Below are 20,901 nucleotides of genomic sequence, written 5' to 3'. Positions count from 1 at the left end.
GAATTACTAGGAAAAGGCCTAGGATTAAAATTATCTCTATAAGCATTATTATTGAAATTATTTCGCAAGATAAAATTCACATCTATGGCATCACTATTTTGCTCAATCAAAGTAGACAAAGGCACATCATTAAAATCAATAGGAGCAGTTTTATTAGCAACCAATTTCATAAGTGCATCAACTTTTTCACTCAAAGAAGAAATTTCTTCAACCGAATTAACCTTTTTACTAGTAGGAGCTCTTTTGGTATGCCATTGCGAATAATTAGCCATAATATTACCAAGCAATTTGGTGGCTTCACCCAAAGTAATTTCTATTACCACCCGCGACGGAATCTAAAAGATTACGAGAAACAAAATTCAACCCCACATAAATTTTTTGTATGATCATCCAAAGATTTAACCCATGAGTTGGGCAATTCCTTAGCATCAATTTCATCCTTTCCCAAGATTGTGCAACATGCTCATGTTCAAGTTGCTTGCAATTCATGATCTGGGTTCTAAGGGAAATAATTTTTGTGGGCGGAAAATACTTAGTAATGAAAGCATCTTTGCACTTATTCCAAGAATCTATACTATTGCGAGGCAAAGAAGAAAACCAAATTTTTGCACGATCTCGCAAAGAAAACGGAAATTATTTTAACTTCACAACATCATTGTCCACATCCTTTTTCTTTTGCATATCGCATAATTCCACGAATGTGTTAAGATGGGACGCGGCATCCTGATTAGGAGTACCGGAAAATTGATCTTTCATAACAAGATTCAGCAAAGCAATATTAATATCACAATTCTCTGCACTAGTGGCGGGAGGAGCAACCGGAGTGCTAAGAAAATCATTGTTGTTGGTATTTGAGAAATCACACAACTTGGTGTCCTCTTGAGTCATTGTGACTACGCAACAAGATTGCACTCAAAAACAAATCCGACGAGAAAATGGAGAACAAAAAAGAGGGCGAATAAATGGCAAATTTTTGTGAAGTGGGGAAGAGGAAAACGAGAGGCAAATGAAAAATAATGTAAATTGCGAGGAGATGAGATTCGTGATTAGGAACCTGGTATGTCTTGATGATGTCTCCCCGGCAACGGCACTAGAAATTCCTTTTGGTGACTACTTCAACTACGTCGGTATTTCCCCAAAGAGGAGGGGATGATGCAGCACAGCAACAGTAGGTATTTCCCTCAGTGGTGAGACCATGGTTATCGAACCAGTAGGAGAACCACGCAACACCATGTAAACAGCTCCTGCACACAAATAACAAATACTCGCAACCCGACGTATTAAAAGGGTTGTCAATCCCTTTCGGGTAGTGGCGCCTCAAGACAGGCAAACAAACATGAAATAAATTGAATAAATAGATGGCGAATTGACGAGTAGACGGCAAAAGGTTGTGATAGATTGAATAAATAGATTGCGAATAAAATAAAGTGCAACAAAGTATTTTTGTATTTTTTGTTTAATAGATCTGAAAATAAAAGCAAGAGAAAATAGATCGCAAAGGCAAATATATTAAAGAACAGACCCCGGGCCTTAGGTTTCACTAGTGGCTTCTCTCTAGAAAAATAGCAAATGGTGGGTAAATGAATTACTGTTGGGCAATTGATAGAACTTCAAATAATCATGACGATATCCAGGCAATGATCATTATATAGGCATCACGTCCAAAATTAGTAGACTGACTCCTGCCTGCATGTACTACTATTACTCCACACATCGACCGCTATCCAGCATGCATCTAGTGTATTAAGTTCATGGAGAAACGGAGTAATGCAATAAGAACGATGACATGATGTAGACAAGATCGATTTATGTAGAAATAGACCCCATCGTGTTACCTTAATAGCAACGATACATACGTGTCGGTTCCCTTTCTGTCACTGGGATCAAGCATCGTAAGATAGAACTCATTACAAAGCACCTCATCCCATTGCAAGATAAATAGATCAAGTTGGCCAAACACAACCCAAATATCGAAGAAGAAATACGAGGCGGTGCGTGAGGCAACCGAGGTGGACACAACCCACCTGGGCACGCCTGGGCCTCCAAGCGCACCATGGTGGGTTGTGCTCCACTCGGAGCACCCCCAGGTGCTTCTTCGGCCCAGTGGATGTCTTCTGGTCCAAAAAAATCCACAAAACGTTTTGCTGCGTTTGGACCCCATTTGATATTGATTTCCTGTGATGTAAAAAACATGCAAAAAATAGCAACTAGCACTGGACACTATGTCAATAGGTTAGTACCAAAAAATGGTATAAAATGACTATAAAATGATTGTAAAACATCAAAGAATAAACGTCTTTGCCGTAGGGTGGTGTTAACCATGGCAAAGCTCATCTCTGAACGTATTTCCTTTATCTGAAAACGTTTGGTTGTGCTCCATCAAGGTTTGGGTTTGCAGTGTTACTGAATTTTATGTTCTTACTGCTAAAAATTTCCTAGTTTGTATGCTGAACTATGGGAAGAGGTGGTAGTACACAACCAGGAATAACACAAGTTGGCTCGAATGTGAATTGCATTTTGACCCATCAATTAATCCATGTAATTTCCCCAATTTACAGACCTTAGGGTAGGGTATGCTGGTTAACTGCTGACATTCAGCAAGCACGGAGAGCAAAAGCAGAGTTGTCCTAGAGCTGGAAGAAAAGGGGATTATTTCTTACCCCCTAGCTATCCACCCCGTGGAGGTCATAGACAGGTAGGGGATCCAGGCGGTGCCCAGGAGACGTTTCTGCGGTGGTGACGACAGTGGAGTACTGGCAGAATATGCCGCCACTTAGCCGGAGTTTCATCGCCGGTGGTGGTAGCCGGCGGCCACAATTTTCTCACCGCAGGCGCTCGACACACTTCACCGCGGAGCAACTGTGATTGTTGTTTCCTTTTTTCTTCTTTTTGAGAAAAAGAGATACAATGGTGTGGGCTTTCTGAAAAAGAGTATAATGGCTGGAGTTTTTTTAGACAAGTATAGTAACTGGAGTGTTCTTTCTCAGGTGTGCCATCGGCCTCAGAAAAATACTAGGACGTGTTTGATGATTGATGCTTGTTGAAAGCACGTTCTACTCTAAATATGCAGATATGGCCTCGGAACATTGAGACCAAAAGGTCGAACGTGAATCATATAGTAGATATGATCAACATAGAGATGTTCACCATTGAAAACTACTCCATCTCACGTGATGATCGGACATGGTTTAGTTGATATGGATCACGTGATAATTTAGATGATTAGAGGGATGTCTATCTAAGTGGGAGTTCTTATGTAATATGATTAATTGAACTTTAATTTATCATGAACTTAGTCCTGATAGTATTTGCAAATTATGTTGTAGATCAATAGCTCGCGATGTAGCTCCCCGTTTATTTTTTTATATGTTCCTAGAGAAAAATAAAGTTGAAAGATGTTAGTAGTAATGATACGGACTGGGTCCATGATCTGAGGATTATCCTCATTGCTGCACAGAAGAATTATGTCCTTGATGTACCGCTAGGTGACAGACCGATTGCAGGACCAGATGTAGACGTTATGAACGTTTGGCAAGCTCGATATGATGACTACTTGATAGTTTAGTACACCATGCTTTACAGCTTAGAATCGAGGCTTCAAAGACGTTTTGAATTCCATAGAGCATATGAGATGTTCCAAGAGTTGAAATTGGTATTTCATACTCATGCCCATGACGAGAGGCACGAGACCTCTGACAAGTACTTTGCCTACAAGATGGAGGAGAATATCTCAACAAGTGAGCATGTATTCAGAATGTCTGAGTACTACAATCGCTTGAATAAAGTGGGAGTTAATCTTCCAGATAAGATAGTGATTGACAGAGTTCTCTAGTCACTATCACCAAGCTACTAGAACTTCGTGATGAACTATAATATGCAAGGGATGACGAAAGCAATTCCCAAACTCTTCGCGATGCTAAAATCGGCGAAGGTAGAAATCAGGAAAGAGCATCAAGTGTTGATGGTTAACAAGACCACTAGTTTCAAGTAAAAGGGCAAGGGAATGACAGGGAACTTCAAGAAGAATGGCAAGCAAGTTACCACTCCCATGAAGAAGCCCAAAGCTATTCCTAAGCCTGAAACTGAGTGCTTCTACTGCAAAGGGAATGGTCACTCACTGGTAGAAAAAGAGGCTTCCATACGCCCCCATTAGTCCCCAAAACAATCGAACCGCGACCAAAGTGGTCTTTAGTCGCGGTTCGGGAGGAGACCCGCAACCATATATCTGGGCCCAGCGCGCTCGGTCGACAGCTGGCGGACGGGAGGGGCTTTAGTCCCGGTTGGCCTGGCCAACCGGGACTAAAGGTCCCCGAAGGCCTTTAGTCGCGGTTGGCCAGGCCAACCGGGACTAAAGGCCCATCCAGCTGGCGGACGGGAGGGGCTTTAGTCCCGGTTGGCCTGGCCAACCGCGACTAAAGGTCCCCGAAGGCCTTTAGTTGCGGTTGGCCAGGCCAACCGGGACTAAAGGCCCATCCCTATATATAGGACTCAGCTCACTTCACTTCACTCAGCTCACTTCACAATTTTCAGAAGGGGGTGGTGGGTTTGCTTTTGGTTCCTCCTATGCACACAAGGTGTTTGATGAAATGCCCGAGAGCCTGAAACAAACATGATATGAAGTGTCCGAGCCACACTTGAGCTTTCTCATTTATTTTTCCTCCGCGATCGCGGTTAGCAACTTGAACCTTTCATGTGTCATTGATAAAATATGCATGTGTGTAGTTCATTGTTTAATTTGTATTATTTCTAGCTAGTTAGTTTAACAAATGCATGATGGTTAATTATATACTTTATATAATAATAATGCAGATGAATCGGCAATGGATGTACGGTCCCCGACTCTCCGGCGAGTTCACTACGGGTTTGAAAGATTTCCTCGTAGTGGCAAATGCGAACAAGCAGCAAGGTTTTATTATTTGTCCATGTGCTGTCTGTAAGAATCAGAAGGGTTACTCCTCCTCAAGAGACGTTCACATGCACCTGCTTCGGCACGGTTTCATGCCAAGCTATAATTGTTGGACCAAGCATGGAGAAAGAGGGGTTAGAATGGAAGAAGATGAAGAAGGGGATGATATCATGACAACTATCATAATCATTTCGGTGATACTTTCATGGAGGATGATGCTGAAGGTGGGGAAGGGTTAGGTGAAGGTGAAGAAGAGGCACATGATGAGCCCGCTGATGATCTTGGTCGGACCATTGCTGATGCACGGAGACGCTGCGAAACCGACAAGGAGAGGGAGAATTTGGATCGCATGTTAGAGGATCACAAAAAGTCGTTGTATCCAGGATGCGATAATAGTCTGAAAAAGCTGGGCTACACACTGGATTTGCTAAAATGGAAGGCACAGGAAGGTGTAGGTGACTCATCATTTGAAAATTTGCTGAAAATGTTGAAGAATATGTTTCCGAAGAATAATGAGTTGCCCGCCAGTACGTACGAAGCAAAGAAGGTTGTCTGCCCTCTAGGTTTAGAGGTTCTGAAGATACATGCATGCATTAACGACTGCATCCTCTACCGCGGTGAATACGAGAATTTGAATGAATGCCCTGTATGCACTTCATTGCGTTATAAGATCAGAGGCGATGACCCTGGTGACGATGTTGAGGGCGAGAAACCCAGGAAGAGGGTTCCCGCCAAGGTGATGTGGTATGCTCCTATAATACCACGGTTGAAACGTCTGTTCATGAACAAAAAGCATGCCAAGTCGTTGCGATGGCACAAAGAGGACCGTAAGTCCGACGGGGAGTTGAGACACCCCGCTGATGGAACACAATGGAGAAAGATCGACAGAGTGTTCAAAGATTTTGCAGCTGACGCAAGGAACATAAGATTTGGTCTAAGTACTGATGGCATGAATCCTTTTGGCGAGCAGAGCTCCAGCCGTAGCACCTGGCCCGTGACTCTATGCATCTACAACCTTCCTCCTTGGTTGTGCATGAAGCGGAAGTTCATTATGATGCCAATTCTCATCCAAGGCCCTAAGCAACCCGGCAACGACATCGATGTGTACCTAAGGCCATTAGTTGAAGAACTTTTACAGTTGTGGGCCAGACCTGGTGTACGTATCTGGGATGAGCACAATGGAGAGGAATTTGACCTACGAGCGTTGCTTTTTGTAACCATCAACGATTGGCCTGCTCTCAGTAACCTTTCGGGACAGACAAATAAGGGATACAATGCATGCACGTACTGCTTACATCAGACTGAAAGTGTACGTTTGGTTAATTGTAAGAAGAACGTGTACCTGGGTCATCATCGATTTCTTCCCCGAAATCATAACGTAAGAAAGAAAGGCAAGCATTTCAACGGCAAGGCAGATCACCGGCCGAAGCCTGTGGAACGTACTGGTGCTGAGATATTTGATATGGTCAAGGATTTGAAAGTCATCTTTGGAAAGGGTCCTGGCGGACAATCAGTTCCGCGGGGAGTTGACGGGCACGCACCCATGTGGAAGAAGAAATCTATATTTTGGGAGCTAGAATATTGGAAAGTCCTAGATGTCCGCTCTGCAATTGACGTGATGCATGTTACGAAGAATATTTGCGTGAACCTGCTAAGCTTCTTGGGCGTGTATGGGAAGACAAATGATACAAAGGAAGCACGGCAGGACCAGCAACTTTTGAAAGACCCAGATGACCGGCATCCGGAATGGTTTCAAGGTCGTGCCAGCTACGCTCTTACCAAAGAAGAGAAGGTCATTTTTTTGAATGCCTGAGCAGTATGAAGGTCCCGTCTGGCTTCTCGTCGAATATAAAGGGAATAATAAACATGGCGGAGAAAAAGTTCCAAAACCTAAAGTCTCACGACTGCCACGTGATTATGACGCAATTGCTTCCGATTGCTTTGAGGGGGCTCCTACCGGAAAATGTTCGAGTAGCCATTGTGAAGCTATGTGCATTCCTCAATGCAATCTCTCAGAAGGTAATCAATCCAGAAGATCTACCACGGTTACAGAACGATGTGGTCCAATGCCTTGTCAGTTTCGAGTTGGTGTTCCCGCCATCCTTCTTCGATCTTATGACGCACCTCCTGGTCCACCTAGTCGAAGAGATTTCCATTTTCGGTCCTGTATTTCTACACAATATGTTCCCCTTTGAGAGGTTCATGGGAGTATTAAAGAAATATGTTCGTAACCGTGCTAGGCCAGAAGGAAGCATCGTCAAGGGCTATGGAAATGAGGAGGTAATTGAGTTCTGTATTGACTATGTTCCTGACCTTAAGCCGATTGGTATTCCTCAATCGCGGCACGAGGGGAGACTAAGTGGAAAAGGCAAGATCGGAAGGGAATCCACGATATGTATGGACGGTCATTCTATGACTGAAGCACACCACACAGTTCTGCAAAATTCCAGCTTGGTGGCTCCGTACTTCGAGCAACACAAGAATATTTTACGCTCGGACAACCCGGGGAAGCCTGAATCCTGGATTAGAAAGGCCCACATGGAGACTTTCGGCAGTTGGTTGCGAAAACATTTAATGAATGACAATGATGTTGGAGATCAGATGTACATGTTGGCCAAGAAACCATCTTCGACTATAACGACTTTCCAAGGGTACGAGATAAATGGGAATACATTTTACACCATCGCCCAAGATAAAAACAGCACCAACCAAAACAGTGGTGTCCGCTTTGATGCAGCAACCGAGAATGGGCAAAAGGTCACATATTATGGTTACATAGAGGAGATATGGGAACTTGACTATGGACCCTCCTTTAAGGTCCCTTTGTTCCGGTGCAAATGGTTCAAGCTAACAGGAGGTGGGGTAAAGGTGGACGAGCAATACGGAATGACAATGGTGGATTTAAACAATCTTGGTTACCTTGACGAACCATTCGTCCTTGCCAAAGATGTCGCTCAGGTTTTTTATTTGAAGGACATGAGTAGCAAACCGAGGAAACGGAAAGATAAGAAAACGATCAGTACATCATGCGATGATCCAAAGCGCCACATTGTTCTTTCAGGGAAAAGAAACATCGTGGGAGTGCAGGACAAGACAGACATGTCAGAAGATTATAATATGTTTGGTGAAATTCCGCCCTTCAAAGTGAACACTGACCCAAGCATTAAGTTAAATGATGAGGATGCTCCATGGATACGGCACAATCGTAAGCAAGCAGGGACACAAGGGAAGAATTGATGTGTAATAATTTATTGTACCAAAGTTTGTATTTGGTCGATGAACTGAATGATGTATCAAACCTTTTGTCAAACCTTCAAGAATAAAACAAGAATAAAATATATAAGTACAAACAGAAGAAAAAAGGAAGAAAAAAACAGAAGAAAAACAAGAATAAAATAAACAGAAGAAAAACAAAATAATATAAACTTTAATAAAATATATAAGTACAAACAGAAAAAAAACAGAAAAACAAAACAAGAATAAAATATATAAGTACAAACAGAAAAAAACAGAAGAAAAAAGGAAGAAAAAAACAGAAGAAAAACAAGAATAAAATAAACAGAAGAAAAACAAAATAATATAAACTTTAATAAAATATATAAGTACAAACAAAATAAAATAAATTTTAATAACATAAAAAAATAAGTAATTAGAAACTTTAATAGCAAAAATAATTATCATAAAGTAAAATAAATAAGTAATTAGAAACAAAATAAATAAAGCAAAAAAGAAAACAAAAAACAGGCAAAAAATAAAAAATATGCCACCTACTGGGCCACCACGGCCTGAATACGACTAGAAACCCATTAATGGGCCAGGATTCAGGCCCGCAGAAGGCCCAGTAGGCCCACAGGCACATAGTGACAGAATAGGCCCGTAAGCCTGCATTTGAGAGGAGCTCGAAGTGGTGAGCGCAGCCGCGCTTATAAACCACTGACGAAGCCTCTCGGCTAGCAAGGTGGGACTAAACATCCCACCGCACCGCGCCAGTTCCAGCACAGACCTTTAGTCCCGGTTGGGGAGGCGGACCGCGACTAAAGGGTACCCTTTAGTCGCGGTTGTTGTTCCCAACCGCGACTAAAGGGTCTTTCTGCGCGGGAGCGAAAGCGGCGCCAAAACCCTTTAGTCCCGGTTGGGGAGGCGGACCGCGACTAAAGGGTACCATTTAGTCGCGGTCCTCCTCCCCAACCGCGACTAAAGGTGCGTCTATAAATACTGCACTTAGCAGTTTCGCCATTTCCCATTCTCCTCTCTCTCGACGCCGAAGCGCTGCCCCGACGCCGATCGACGCCGAAGCCCTGCCCCGACACCGACGCCGACACCGAAGTCCTGCGCGCCGCCGCTTCCGTCCCCAGTGAGCGCCGCCTCCGCCCGTGCCCTGCCCTTGCCCGCCGCCCGTGCCCTGCCCTTGCCCGCCGGCCGCCGCCCGCCGCCCGACGCCCTGCCGCCTGCCGCCCGCTGGCCCTGCCTGCCGTCCTCCGCGCGCAGGCAGAAGAAGAAGAAGGAAGAAGAAAAAGGAAGAAGAAGAAGAAAGAAAAAGGAAAAAGGAAGAAGAAGAAAGAAAGAAGAAAAAAAAAGGAAGAAGAAAAAAAGAAAGAAGAAAAAGGAAGAAGAAAAAAAGAAAGAAGAAAGAAAAAGGAAGAAGAAAAAACAAGAAAGAAAAAGGAAGAAGAAAAAAATGAAAACCAAATGAAAACCAGAAGAAAGAAGAAAGAAAAAGGAAGAAGAAAAAAAGAAGAAGAAAGGAAGAAGAAGAAAGAAAGAAAAAAGGAAGAAGAAGAAAGGAAGAAGAAGAAAGAAAGAAGAAGAAAGGAAGAAGAAGAAAGGAAGAAGAAGAAAGAAAGAAGAAGAAAGGAAAAAGGAAGAAGAAGAAAGGAAGAAGAAGAAAGAGGAAGAAGAAAGGAAGAAGAAGAAGAAAAAAAGAATTTTTACTTAAAGAATCTTATTTTTTAATTCCTCCTCCTCTATGTCCCCTTAATCTTATTTTTTAATTCCTTTATACTTAAAGAATTTTTACTACATGCAGGAGTGACATATGGCGGACGATAGAACCGAGCCGCTTAGGGATCCGGAGGCTGAACGTTATTTAATGGACATCATCAACAACGAGATTCCTTATGTGCCGGGCTCAGAATATGAGCAACAAGAGGATGTAGTCTCTTCTTATCTGAACCTTGACGGTGGAACAGAGATTGTCGATGATCAAGAAGGTGAAGGAACGGACATTGTCGACGGAGGTCAACCGTCAACAACCGACGATCTCGAATTGCAAGTAGCAACCACCTCCGGCGAGGTATATATATACATTGAGCCTCTCGTGATACAAACTTACTGAAATGTGAATACATATGTATTAACGCGCGCGACTCTCTTTCTTTTTTTAGCCCTCCGGATCGAGTATGACAAAGCGTGGCAAATCCAAGGCAATGAAAACAGGAGAAACATATGCCATTGAGTTTGTCAGTGAAACCGGCAAGCCCCTATAGCACACCTCAAAGTTTATCAACCAATGCGGAGTCGTTGTTAGAGACAACGTCCCGATCACCGTCCAGGAATGGAAGGAGCCAAAGAAGGCACGTCTTGGTTTCAGTTTTGTCGACAAGAGAACGAAAAAGGATTGCTGGAGAAAGCTTATGGAACATTTCATTCTACCTCCGGAATACAACAAAGTCGATGAATTCGGTAACGAGGTTCCGGGTGGACGTCAGAGGAGGAGGCTAGTTAAAGAGTTTGCTCTTCAGAAGATGGGCGAAGCATTCCGGAACTTCAAGAAAAATTTAACCCGTGACTATGTCAACAAGGGCAAGACTCCGGATTTCAATGGACAACATGAGAAACTGAAAGATGATTGGCCAGAATTTGTGAGGCAAAAGCAATCGGAGCATTTCAAGGAAATATCGAAAAAAAATAAGGATAATGCGAGTAAGAAAAAGTTCCATCATATTATGGGGCCAGGAGGATACCGCCTTTCGGAGCCTAGGTGGCAGAAGATGGAGGAGGACCTGAGGGTGCGAGGAATCCCTCTAGGTACAGAGGGATGGGACCCAAGGGCCAAAAGCTGGTGGTACGGGCATGGGGAATCGCTAGACCCGGAGACAGGGGTGTGTGTTCACCAGCAGAGACAGTTTGCTCCCACCCAAGCCCTTATTGACGCAATGACCCAAGCTCAAGAGGGCTTGATCAAGTTCAACAGAGAGAAAGACGCACTGACAACAGCCCTCGGGAATGATGAACACGGAGGACGTGTACGAGGCAAAGGCAAAGTTCCGTGGAAAGTAGGGTTTTCCCAGGACAATGACCCGTACTGTTACAGAAGCCGTAAGAGAAAGACGGACCGGGATGCAGATCTTATGACGAAGTTTGCATCGGAACTCCATGAGTTGAAGCAGACCGTGCATGAACTAGTGAAAGAAAAATCGGCTGTAGGGCCGCATGAAGATCATGAAGCGGATCGCGGAAGCCAGCAGCGGAGAAGCAGCGTGGCTTCCACGGATGCCCCGCCTGCTGCTAGTGCACCGATGATCGAGATTCGTGCACCGGAGCCTCACTACCCCGTGGATGATGTAAAGGAGATGAAAGAATGTGATCTGCATTATCCCGTGGGGAACGTTTCCACGAAGGTAGCTAGCGGCAGTGCTTTACCCTGTACACCTGGAGCACTCCACCACAACAACCCCATTGCATATGGCTATGCTCGTGTCACGGTGGAAGACATAGTCCAAGGGTTTGAGGACCTGGAGATTGACAAACCTACACCCGAAGGGGAGAGAAGACTTGGAGATGTCAAGCGCCAGTTCATTCTATGGAAAAAGAAGTACATAGTGTTTCCAGGCGAGGCGCCAAGGCTAGCAAGTCCACCCCCCTCCGATGGTGGTGGTAGTGGTGGCGGTGGTGGCGGTGGTGGTGGTCGTGGTGGTTCACCTACACCTCCTTCACGCCATTCGACGCCGTCCCCCGATCCACAACCTCCGGCAGGTACGACGCCCCCCAATCCTCCTCCGGCGGGTACGACGCCCCCCAATCCACCTCCGGCGAAGAAGCAGAAGCAGGCGGACAGCAAGGAAACCCGCTCCTGGACTATTAACCCGGACCCTTATGTACCTAAGACCACAAGGGTACCGGAGCCATCACTGAAGCCTCTCCTCCCAAGGCCTGGGGAACTTAGTGAAGCTGAAACCAAATTGGCCGCGTCTGCTGATTATGAGAAATGGAAGGCGGATATGAAGGCGAAAAAAGAGCCTGAGCCCAAGCAAGTATTCACTGAGAAGCAAAAGAAGTGGGCTAAGGATTTTTTGACCACACCGTCCCAAGCCGAGCTGAATATGCCTGACGACTATGGACATGAACTTCGTAGGCAAGCAAAAATATTGAAGGAGGAGAAAGAAGAAAGTAAAAAAAGCGGGAAACAAGTTGACCAGCTCGGGATGCAGAAGAAACAATCGATCCCCCCGCTCATAGTGAAAGCCGGTCCGGAAGAGGACCCCGAGATCATAGCAGCTGCGGCAGCACTTGGATTGACTTTAGCGAGTGCCATGAAACAAGCATCCGAGATGGGTTTGACTCTTCGTGCCTTCTTAGGCCTTGAGGATGCGCCAGTATGTGAGATAGCATTACAATATGTGCGGAATGGGCCTCTCGTCGAGCCTGCGCGGGAAAAGAGTCTACCACCACAAATGTGAAATCTGCTACGTTGGTACAAGCAATTCATAACATGGGCCGACAAAGAATATATTTATGCGGATGTTACAGATGAGCATCACACCAAACGGTACTCTGTAGAAGTTCATATGAGTGAATTGTTCCAGCTGTTCAATCTGCGCGACCTCGACAAATCTATGCTGAGTTGCTACGTTCTGTAAGTGATTTATTTCTACCTCATCTCGTTCTTCATTGCCTGCACTATATATATATATTGTCCTAACTATATTGTTGCGTACGCTATTATGCAGATTGAAGATTTGGGAATGCAAAATAAGAAACATCCATGATGTTGGGTTCATTGACCCACATATCGTTAATGGACATGTGTTACAACATCACCCCGAAGACGTCGAGAAAGACTTGTACAAGTTTCTTAGAAAGCATCAACTCAAAAGTCATGTTCTATTTCCTTACCATTTTGGGTGAGTGTTTCTCTCTTGTGCCCATTCTCTTTTGTTTACTCCATGCATGGTATGTCTAATCGATGAGTTATGCATGACTGTGCATGTAACGTGTACGCAGGTTCCACTGGATTCTGCTAAATATTGAACTTCACACCTCCAGAGTTCTAATCATGGACTCTATGGATTCGGATCCAAAGCGTTGGGCCGACATGAGAAAAATGCTGCAAAAGTAATTATTTTCAATCATTTGAGCTCTATACCGATCGGTCTCTTTCGTTCATTTCCTAATATCAAGTAACTAATAACTCCCTTCTTCATTTAATTTTCTTTGCCCTGTAGGATTTGGAGACGGTTCTCAGAAGAAATTGTCGGTGAATTCAAACATGAGCTAGATTTCAGAAGGTTAGTTAATGTGGATAAGCAGCCACCGGGGACCAATCTATGTGGATACTATGTTTGTGAGAACATCCGGAGACACACCTCTGAGCGGAAGGCATCGGATAGCGTGCGGAACGCGACGGATAACTTGCGGAGGAGGCTTAGTCCAGAAGCTCGCTTCCGACCAATTCAAGAAGAATTAGCAGGATTTTTCATGAGGGAAGTCATCAATCCTAAAGGAGAACACTATACCGAGGACGAAGAAATTTATATGCATACCCGAGATTGAAACTTGTACGAAGTTGTATATGGTCATCCATCCTAATTGTGTATGCAAACTTGTTCGAAGTTGTATATGGTCACCCGAGATTGAATATATATTATATATTCCTCTTGAATTCTTCTTGTTTGAAATTTCATATGCATGTATATAGTAGCGTAGAATATGTGTACTGAAACTTTATCAAAATTAAAATAAAACACAAAATATAATATAAAAGAAATAAAACACTCCAAACTAAAAAGAAACCAGGTTTAGGGGGGCTAAAACCCTAAACCTGCGGAGGAGCCCTTTAGTCCCGGGTGGCCACGAGAACCGGGACTAAAGGTCCTCCGCCCCGACGGACCACGGGCGTCCACGTGGACGGGCCTTTAGTCCCGGTCAGCCACAAGCACCGGGACTAAAGCCTTTAGTCGCGGTCCGTAAGAGGCACGACTAAAGGGGGGGTCTTTAGTCGCGCATATTTAGTCCCGGTTGCACAGCCGGGACTAAAGGCTGTTGCGAACCGGGACTAAAGGGCTTTTTTCTACCAGTGACTAGAAGAGGAATTACCCCAAATATTTGGCGGATAAGAAGGATGGCGAAGTGACAAAAAGATATATTTGATATACAGATTATTGATTTGTACTTTACTAGTGTTCGTAGCAACCCCTGGGTATTTGATACCAGTTCAGTTGCTAAGATTAGTAACTCGAAATAGGAGTTGCAGAATGAACAGAGACTAGTTAAGGGTTAAGTGATGATGTGTGTTGGAAGTGGTTCCAAGATTGATATGATCATCATCGCACACTCCCTATACTTTCGGGATTAGTGTTGAACCTAAATAAATGTTATTTGGTGTTTGCATTGAGCATGAATATGATTTGATCATGTTTATTGCAATACGGTTATTCATTTAAGTCAGAGAATAATTGTTGTTTTGTTTACATGAATAAAACCTTCTATGGTCATGCACCCAATGAAAATGGTTTGTTGGATCTCGATCGTAGTGATACACATATTCATAATACTGAAGCCAAAAGATGCAAAGTTAATAATGATAGTGCAACTTATTTATGGCACTGCCGCTTAGGTCATATTGGTGTAAAGCGCATGAAGAAACTCCATGCTGATGGGATTTTGGAATCACTTGATTATGAATCATTTGATGCTTGCGAGCCATGCCTCATGAGCAAGATGACTAAAACTCCGTTCTCCGGAACAATGGGGCGAGCTACTGACTTACTGGAAATAATACATACCGATGTATGCGGTCCGATGAGTGTTAAGGCTCGTGGCGGATATCATTATTTTCTGACCTACACAGATGATTTGAGCAGATATGGGAATATCTACTTAATGAAACACAAGTCTGAAAATAGTTGAAAAGTTCAAAGAATTTCAGAGTGAAGTGGAAATTCATCATAACAAGAAAATAAATATTCTACGATCTGATCACGGCGGTGAATATTTGAGTTATGAGTTTGGTCTTCATTTAAAACAATGTGGAATAGTTTCACAACTCACGCCACCTGGAACACCACAGCGTAATGGTGTGTCCGAACGTCGTAACAGTACTTTATTAGATATGGTGCGATCTATGTTGTCTCTTACTGATTTACCACTATCGTTTTGGGGCTATGCATTAGAGACAGCTGCATTCACTTTAGATAGGGCACCATCTAAATCCGTTGAGACGACGCCGTATGAACTGTGGTTTGGCAAGAAACCTAAGCTGTCATTTCTTAAAGTTTGCGGTTGCGATGCTTATGTGAAAAAGCTTCAGCCTGATAAGCTCGAACCAAAATCGGAGAAGTGCGTCTTCATAGGATACCCAAAAGAAACTGGTGGGTACACCTTCTATCACAGATCCGAAGGCAAGATCTTTGTTGCTAAAAATGGATCCTTTATAGAGAAGGAGTTTCTCTCGAAAGAAGTGAGTGGGAGGAAAGTAGAAACTTGATGTGGTAATTGTACCTTCTCTTGAATTGGAAAGTAGTTCATCACCGAAATTAGTTCTAGTGATGCCTACACCAATTAGTGAGGAAGCTAATGATAATGATCATAAAACTTCAGATCAAGTTACTACCAAACCTCGTAGGTCAACCAGAGTACGTTCCACACCAAAGTGGTACGGTAATCCTGTTCTGGAAGTCATGTTACTCGACCGTGACGAACCTACGAACTATGAGGAAGCGCTGATGAGCCCAGATTCCGCAAAATGTCTTGAGACCATGAAATCTGAGATATGATCCATGTATGAGAACAAAGTATGGACTTTGGTGGACTTGCCCGATGATTGGCAAGCCACTGAGAATAAATGGATCTTCAAGAGGAAGAGGGACGCTGATGGTAGTGTTAATATCTACAAAGCTCGACTTGTCGCGAAAGGTTTTTCGACAAGTTCAAGGTGTTGACTACGATGGGATTTTCTCACCCGTAGCGATGCTTAAGTCTGTCCGAATCATGTTAGCGATTGCCGCATTTTATGAAATCTGGCAAATGGATAACAAAACTACATTCCTTAATGGATTTATTAAATAAGAGTTGTATATGATGCAACCAGAAGGTATTGTCAATCCTTAAGATGCTGACAAAATGTGCAAGCTCCAGCGATCCATCTATGGACTGGTGCAGACATCTCGGAGTTGGAATATACACTTTGATGAGTTGATCAAAGCATATAGTTTTATAAAGACTTGCGGTGAAGCCTGTATTACAAGAAAGTGAGTGGGAGCACTACAGCCTTTTTGATAAGTATATGTGAATGACATATTGTTGATCGGAAATGATGTAGAATGTTTTGGAAAGCATAACGGAGAGTTTGAAAGGAGTTTTTCAAAGTAAGATCTCGGTAAAGCTGCTTACGTATTGAGCATCAAGATCTATAGAGATAGATCAAAACGCTTGATAAGACTTTCGATGAGTACATACCTTGATAAATTTTTGAAAGAGTTCAAAATGGATCAGTCAAAGAAGGAGTTCTTGCCTGAGTTGTAAGGTGTGCAGTTGAGTAAGACTCAAAACCCGACCACGGCAGAAAATAGAAAGAGAATGAAAGGCATTCCCTATGCCTCAGCCATAGGTTCTGTAATGTATGCTATGCTGTGTACCAGACCTATTGTGTACCTCACCATGAATTTGGCAAGACGGTACAATAGTGATCCAGGAGTAGATCACTGGACATCGGTCAAAATTATCCTTAGTGGAATAAGGATATGTTTCTCGGTTATGGAGGTGACAAAAAGTTCGTCATAAAGGGTTACATCGATGCAAGCTTTGACACTGGTCCGGATGACTCTAAGTCTCAATCTGGATACATATTGAAAGTGGGAGCAATTAGCTAGAGTAGCTCCATGCAGAGCATTGTAGACAGAGAAATTTGCAAAATACATACGGATCTGAATGTGGCAGAGCCGTTGACTAAACCACTCTCACAAGCAAGACATGATCACACCTTAGTACTCTTTGGGTGTTAATCACATGGCGATTACTGGCTCTAGTAAACCCTTTGGGTGTTGGTCACATGTCGATGTGAACTTTGGGTGCTAATCACATGGTGATGTGAACTATTGGTGTTAAATCACATGGAGATATGATCTAGATTTTTGACTCTAGTGCAAGTGGGAGACTAGAGAAAATATGCCCTAGAAGCAATAATAAAGTTGTTATTTATATTTCCTTATATCACAATAAATGTTTATTATTCATTCTAGAATTGTATTAAACGGAAACTTAGTACATGTGTCAATACATAGACAAACAGAGTGTCCCTAGTATGCCTCTACTTGACTAGCTCGTTAATCAAAGATGGTTAAGTTTCCTAGCCATAGACATGTGTTGTCATTTGATGAACCGGATCACATCATTAGAGAATGATGTGATGGACAAGACCCATCCGTTAGCTTAGCATTATTATGATCGTTTAGTTTATTGCTATTGCTTTCTTCATGACTTATACATGTTCCTCTGACTATGAGATTATGCAACTCCCGAATACCGGAGGAACACCTTGTGTGCTATCAAACGTCAACGTAACTGGGTGATTATAAAGATGATCTACAGGTGTCTCCGAAGGTGTTTGTTGGGTTGGCATAGATCAAGATTAAGATTTGTCACTCCGTGTATCGGAGAGGTATCTCTGGGCCCTCTCGGCAATGCACATCACTATAAGCCTTGCAAGCAATGTGACTAATGAGTTAGTTGCGGGATGATGCATTACGGAACAAGTAAAGAGACATGCCGGTAATGAGATTGAACTAGGTATGATGATACCGACGATCGAATCTCGGGCAAGTAACATACCGATGAGAAAGGGAACAACGTATGTTGTTATGCGGTTTGACCGATAAAGATCTTTGTAGAATATGTAGGAACCAATATGAGCATCCAGGTTACGCTATTGGTTATTGAGAGGAGATGTGTCTCGGTCATGTCTACGTAGTTCTCGAACCCGTAGGGTCCGCACGCTTAATGTTCGATGACGATTTGTATTATGAGTTATGTGATTTGATGACTGAAGTTTGTTCGGAGTCCCGGATGAGATATGGACATGACGAGGAGTCTCGAAATGGTCGAGAGGTAAAGATCGATATATTGGAAGGTTATATTCGGATAGCGGAATGGTTCCAAAGTGTTTCGGGTATTTTCCGGAGTACCGGGAGGTTACTGGAACCCCCCGGGAGAGTAATGGGCCTTAATGGGCTTTAGGGGAAAGGAGAGAAGGGCCTCAAGGGGTGGCCGCGCGCTCCCCATGGGCTGGTCCGAATTGGACTAGGAGGGGGCTGCGCCCCCTCTTTCCTTCTCCCCTCTTCCCCCTTCCCTCCTTCTCCTAGTTGAAATAGGAAAGGGGGGGGGGGGCGAATCCTACTTGGACCAGGAGTGCAAGTAGGACTCCCCCCTATGGCGCGCCCCCTCTAGGGCCGGCCTCCTCTTCCCCCCTCCTTTATATACGTGGGAGGGGGGCACATCAAGATTTATCTTAGCCGTGTGCGGTGCCCCTCTCCACAATTACACACCTCGGTCATATCCTCGTAGTGATTAGGCGAACCCTTGCGCCGGTAACTTCATCATCACCGTCACCACGCCGTCGTGCTGACAAAACACTCCCTCGTCCTCAACTGGATCAAGAGCTCGAAGGACGTCATGGAGCTGAACGTGTGCTGAACACGGAGGTGCCATACGTTCAGTACTTGGATTGGTTGGATCGTGAAGACGTTCGACTAGATCAACCGCGTTACTAAACGCTTTCGCTTTCGGTCTACGAGGGTACGTGGACACACTCTCCCCGCTCGTCGCTATGCTTCTCGTAGATAGATATCTTGCGTGATCGTAGGCAATTTTTTGAATTACTACGTTCCCCAACAGCAGCCACCTGCCACCAATCCATCTTCAGAGTTGTACTGCTGCATGAACCTTGCCTGGTCTAGCTGCCGCCGACGCCACCACGACGCCAGACAACGTCATCCTCCTGCGCGAGTCCATCTCCGCGCATTGGGCGCCGAGTCTCCACTGCGCCACGCCGCCAAGATCCGCCGTCATCAATGGGCAAGATGAAACACCGCTCATCCTCTTGTCCCCTCCAACCAGCACTTGCTCCTAAACATGCCCCCAGGAGGAAGAACGACACCGAAGGCGCCGTCATCGTCCGATCCGGTAGACCCAGATCTAGGGTTTCCTCCGGAACTTCCCAATCAGGTTGACGTGACCTGCAACGACGATGCCTCGAGAAGGGAACGACGTCCGAGACGCCGCCATCACCTGACAAGACCGCAGTCAGGCGCGATTTTCACCGGAAGCTCGCCACGAAGACGTACGTCGCCGTCGGTACTCCGGCGGAGATCCGGCATCCTCACCGGCCCCTCCACGCCCCGCCGGTCGGCAGAGATCCACAGCAGACCGCCGGATACTCGCAGTATCCCAAACGGCCGGACGGATCGGACGTGACGACCGGATCCGATCCAAAAGCTCCGCCGGATCGCCAGCGGAGGCCTCCGGCGCCCCTCGCTGGCCCTTCCACGCAGCTGCCGGCCGGCCACATGTACAGGCTGGATCAGCCAACCCGCACGACGCCGCCAACAGCCGCACCACCAGTCCTCCCCGTCGACCCTGCAGCACCGCCGCCACTGCCCACCACCATGCCGCCGCCACGCGCCGCCGCCGGAGAGACGTCGCGCTGCCAGTGATCCAAATCTGGGCAGGTGCCCCCACGCCCATGGATGCCCCGCATCACCCAAACCTGCGTGGGAGGGGAGGGAGCCTCCGCCACCGCCATCGGCCACCAGGCTTTGCCCGGTGGCTTCCTCCAGCGGCGACGGAGGGAGGCAGGGATCTAGGGCGGCCCGGCGGCTAGGATTGCCGATCCGCCCGAGTCACCCAGGCGGGGGGCGACGCGGGTGTTCCCACAGAGTCCATAGCGAATTAGTAAGAGTAGCTTCCGGCACAATGCACAGTTTTTTTCTACTTGAAGGAAGCGAATGACTGTTTGGTTGGATAAATTCTCTAGTCGACCGAACAATGCTTCCGGTACACAATATTTGTTAGTAGGATAGGTTTGGAAACAAATATTAAAAGCGAAGCTGGAAACAAATATTCGGTAACATGCATCATGCTTCCTTGACCGGGGAAGGATCAACTAACGTACTCAACGCGTAATTAGTCGAGGAGAGAGAGGTTAGCGGCTGGAGAGGACATGCTGCAGGATCAGTTATCAGAAGCACGTAATTAGTGGAGGAAACAAACAACTCAACGCCTGCTCGTTCCTACTAGATCACCGACTAGTAGTATGATAGAAAGCAACATATCAGTACTCTCATGGCTAGTGCTCCTCTTTAATCTTTTTTTTTTGAAGCTGTGCTCCTCTTTAATCTTAACTAGGTATTGACACGCACTTACTTTATCGAGAGGTTTTCTAAACCTGAAGAGAAAGTAAGAGTAGTCACTGTGGCATGTCCCTCAAATCTTTTTATTGATCCCCAGGAAAAGAAAATAAAAAAGGCTACTAACGGTCATCGTTTCACTAGGTTGTATGCATGCGTACGTACTAGTATTCCTTATGTATCAACATGTCGGCAAGTTTGGCTGCAAATTGGTGTAGACGTTGGTGTTTCATGGACATGAAATACAGCTTCGGTCAAGGTTCATCATATAGCTCCGGGTACCTTTGGTCTGGCACAGTGGCGGTGCCAGCACCAAAAGGCTGGGGGTTAAGTGCACTAATCTTGTTGAAATGTCTATGCATATACACAACATTC

Source organism: Aegilops tauschii, chromosome 5 (assembly GCF_002575655.3).
Source record: "Aegilops tauschii subsp. strangulata cultivar AL8/78 chromosome 5, Aet v6.0, whole genome shotgun sequence".
NCBI lineage: Eukaryota > Viridiplantae > Streptophyta > Magnoliopsida > Poales > Poaceae > Aegilops > Aegilops tauschii.
This window is presented reverse-complemented; position numbering follows the sequence as displayed.